General features: G+C 43.9%; 1 protein-coding gene and 1 pseudogene across 1 annotated transcript in view; one reads left to right on the forward strand and one right to left on the reverse strand.

The window, feature by feature from the left end:
• Positions 1-4,403, forward strand: part of LOC102871786 (guanine nucleotide-binding protein G(q) subunit alpha-like) — a 398,536-nt gene that overhangs the window by 198,287 nt on the left and 195,846 nt on the right. The window lies entirely within an intron of this gene.
• LOC102846010 lies at positions 2,716-3,193 on the reverse strand (annotated as a pseudogene).

Below are 4,403 nucleotides of genomic sequence, written 5' to 3' on the forward strand. Positions count from 1 at the left end.
GCCATATCCTTCAAAGCAGCCTGAACTTTTTCTTTCATCACCATAGGCTCTTGCTCATATGTTGTTTCATGAAATTCTTCTGTGTCTTCCAATTCCTTTCAATACAGTGACTCAGTATATTCCTGATATAGCTGATAAGTAGGTTACCATAATTGCTGTCACCACCCTCCTGAAATAGGGGTTTTGCCTGGGAAGAGTAAGCATTTATTCCTAAAGCTTGCACATCCATGGGTTCCCACTGGACAGAATCTCCTCACTGGAAAGGTCAAGCAGCATTCTCACAACAATCTAAACTGTGGCTGAAAATACACCACTAGGTGGTTCTGGTAGCAGTGCGGCTCCAATGTTCAAGTGCCCCCTATAAAGAATAGATTGACTTTTCACTGCTCTCAGCTTCACATGGGATGATGGAGAAATGCCAGTTTCTGATACTTTCATATTTAATATTCATGACTGAGGCACTGGAGATAGGTGTGTTGGAATTGGTGAGACTGACTCAGGACAGGGCAGGCTTCAGAGCTGCTGTACACAGGGCCATTATGGATCGTAAGCGACTTAATGACACATAACAACAACAACACAACAACAACAAAGTGTGTTTCATGGGAAACAAAAAATAGTTATAAACTTTGTTATAGATGTCTTTGAAATGGCATATGGGGTGTAAACAAATGACATATGAGAGTACAGAATATTTTAATAGCTAGAGAGTGTTGAAGATACCCTGGATTGCCAGGAGAACAAACAGGTCTGTCCTAGAGAGGGTGAAACCAGGCTGCTCCCTGGAGGCAAGGATTTTGAAGCTCCATCTCACATACTTGGGGCACCTGGCCAGGATGGACCAGTCCTTGCAGAAGGACATCATGCTTGGAAGGGTGGAGGGACAGCATGGGAGAGGAAGACTCAGAATGAGATGGATTGACTCAGTGACTGGAGAAATAGGATTAGGTCTGTTGGAGACAATGAGATTGGCTCAGGATAGGGCAGGGTTCAGAGGGTTCAGTACATAGGGTTGCTGAGAGCTGCAGGCGATTTGATGGCACATAACCATCACCAGCACCAGCAGCAGCAGCACCACCACCACCACCAGCACCACCATGATATTCTCTGAAGAGAGTTTGTAGAACAAGCATTTGACAAAGTACTTGTCTTTACCTGTTCATTTATTGTTATTGTTGTTAGGACCGACCCTAGTTGAACCTGCAGCTGTCTTTCAGAGGTGATAAACCACAGAAAGTGATAGGTCTTTCTAATCTTTATGAGTGTCTGCATTGACAGTAGTTCATCTCAGGTGCTTCCATGTGTGTGAATTTATTGGCAAATGTGTTGAAATTTGGTTGAAAATATTTATTTTCTTTAATTTAGGATGTAATAGATGTTAAAATCTATTTAACGGATTTTTTCCTCAGTCACTGTATGTGGGGAGTTTTGGCCTTATAAGGTCTGCTTTGCGGCTGGGAGGTGACGGGATTGGACTTGAGGGCATTGCTGTTGAAGATGCACTCCACTCCTCCAGCTCCCGGTTTTAATTGCTTTTACAGAGCTGGGAATGGAAGCCAGCCCACTGATTTATAGCTCGGTGACCTGGGCCAAGCCCCACTTTCTTCTGTAAAATAGCAATAATCCTTACCTTGTAGGGTTAGTGGGAAGTGCAAATGAGATAAGGATCAAGTGAGCATTAGTGTCCAGTGCTTAGCATAATGCCTGGTACCAAATCCCTCACTAATCATTAGCAGGGAAAACAGTGGGTTTAGGGCAGTCCTGGGAAGAAGATATGTTTGCCTATACTCAATTAAGTTACAATAACAAAACAGTAGCCAGTGTAATTACTACAATGACCAGCTGCTGTTGGGTCCCTCTTGGCGACCCTCGACCCCATGTGGGTTAGAGTAGACTTGTGTCCTGCAGGGTTTCCAAAGTGAGTGTTCCAGGAGCAGATCAACAGGCCTTTTGTCCAAGGTGCCCCCAGGGGAACGTCCAGCCTTTTGGTTAGTAACTAGTGTGTTAATCATTTGCATGACCCAGGACCGTAGCAACTGTAGGTAATAGGAGAACTTTTATTAGGTAGGCAGGGTGAACTAGTATGTATTGTTACATTTCTACAACCACTGTGAAAATGGAGAATCAAGCTCTTGTTGACATCAAATTGAACCAACTCACAGCAGATCCTCCAGCGGGCTTTCAGAGACTGTAAATCACAAGGGTGGAGCTTGCCTGTTTTCCCCCTCTGGGTATTTGGTGGATTTGAACCACCAGAGAGGGGCCACCTTTAGGTTTGCAGTGTATATAAACTTTTGTAAGCAAACCAATTAAGAAAAAAAAAAATTAGAACATGTATGAATGATTGTTTGAAACACAGTGCATATGAATGAGACATAATGGAATGGAATTATATGAAAAATAATAAATTTTAAAATAAAAACAAAACAAACAAAAACCAAAGCAAAAAACTTCCCTACTGGTTGATGCCAGAGCCAGTGAGCACTGGCCTTGTGCTCACCCGGATAGTGGTGGGTGGGTGGTCCTTGCTTAGACTGGAAAAGCCTCTTTCTCACCAGCAGGATCTTAGCTTCATCTCTTCTCCCATAGAAGAGCTGGGTGGTGTGCCTGGGCACTCTGGGTCCTCCCTGCCTGGGTTCCCATCCAGACACATTCTACAAAGTATTTGAACAAATGTATCAAATAATTACAGTACGATGGCTCTTTAAGCAGTTACTAATCAAGTTCAATGACGCACTGTTCCACAGTTTGACGGAAGTTGGGGTTCTCCATTGCAGCTGACACTCGTTCTTTGTCATTTATCTGCTTGTTGATGTCCTCTTCTGTTGAGTGGGTTCCTTCAGAAATGTAGATTTCCAACTTATGTTTAAATGGTAAACACCACTGAAGTTTTACTCTTAAGCACAGCCCAGAGAGTTGCTTAAGAGCAATGAGGTACTGTTAACGTGAACCGGATAATAACCAGATAGTCTTCTTCACCAATCTCTTGAACTTCCACAAAACTTTCTGTTACTACTTCCAGTTCTTCTAAAGTGGGTTTCTTTGGTTCCCGGAATGTCCGAATCAAATAATAAACCTCTAGGGCTTTCTCTTCCATGTTCCGGGGCTGCCGGGCAGCTCCCCACTCAAAGAGGTTCGAGCACCAACGGACTCTGTTCAGCATCCAGGAAAACAGCCCGGACAAACACTCCATGCTCCCTCTCCGCCATCCCTAGTGACTGTCCCACCAGAGCCACCGTCTTCTAGCGGCCAATCTCATAATCTCTGTTTTTGTTTTTATTAACGAGAGGACAGTGACGCTTCCTCTCACATACTTTTGAGAATGTTTTCAGGGGCACCAGTTCTTGGAAAAGTACAATATACTGTGGAAGGTCGAGGATTCATGAAGGAGAAGAGGAGCCTCAGCAAGATGGATTGACAGTGGCTGCACCGTGGAGTTGAGCATATGGTGAGGACGGTACAGAGCAGGGCAAGGGGCAGACCTGCTGTTCAGAGGGTTGCTCTGAGTCACAGCAGACTCAACAGCATCAACAAAATGATGTGTTGATAAGGAAAACACTGGAAAGGGGGTGTGGTGACTGCATTTTGAGACACTGTCCCATAGGACATAACTCCATGCAGGTTTTCCTCTTCATTTTCTCCCTGTTTTCTTTTTCCACCAAACTGGGTGTTTTCTTGTCACTGAAAAAAAGCAAGTTGGTAAGGCTTATTGTAGTCTGGGCAGATTTTGGAGTAAGATGGTTTTGTTTTGTTTAGTTTTCATCTAAACTTCCATGAACTTCTATTGTATGGCAGCATGACCTCCAAGCTGTGTCTCCCACTAAGAGGTCCCCGGGAGGTACAGGCATGAGATCGGAAACAGTACATCATGCCTTCTCTGAGTCTCCTGCTCATCAGGAAAGGGTCAGCTGGCCTATAGCTCAGCTTTGTGTTTCTGTATTGGTATTATGGCTGGCTTTGATCTTTGAAAAGTGGTCACTTTCTGAGGTGGTTCCCCAGTCCCAAGAGCTCCATGGAGATCATATTTGTAGGAAGCAAATCCATAATGTAATTAGTATGTGAGTGGGTGGATCTGCCTTCTCTTGGGATAGTTTATGCAACTGATTATTGCTGCCAAGCCTAGTGAAGGTTAAATTTTTTATATATAGACATATTTCAGTTAACAGATGCTGCCTTGGACGTGCTCACCAAGTTGTGCCAAGAAATCTGGAGAATGACCTCTTGGCCAACTGATGGAAGAGATCGATATTTGTTCCTATCCCAAAGAAAGGCGACCCAACCGAATGTGGAAACTACAGAACATTTTCACTGATTTCACATGCAAGCAAGATTTTACTGAAGATTATCCAAAAACGACTGGAACAGCACATCAACAGAGAACTACCAGAAGTCCAGGCTGGTTT

Source organism: Elephantulus edwardii, unplaced genomic scaffold (assembly GCF_000299155.1).
Source record: "Elephantulus edwardii isolate Elephantulus edwardi_28Jun2011 unplaced genomic scaffold, EleEdw1.0 scaffold00108, whole genome shotgun sequence".
NCBI lineage: Eukaryota > Metazoa > Chordata > Mammalia > Macroscelidea > Macroscelididae > Elephantulus > Elephantulus edwardii.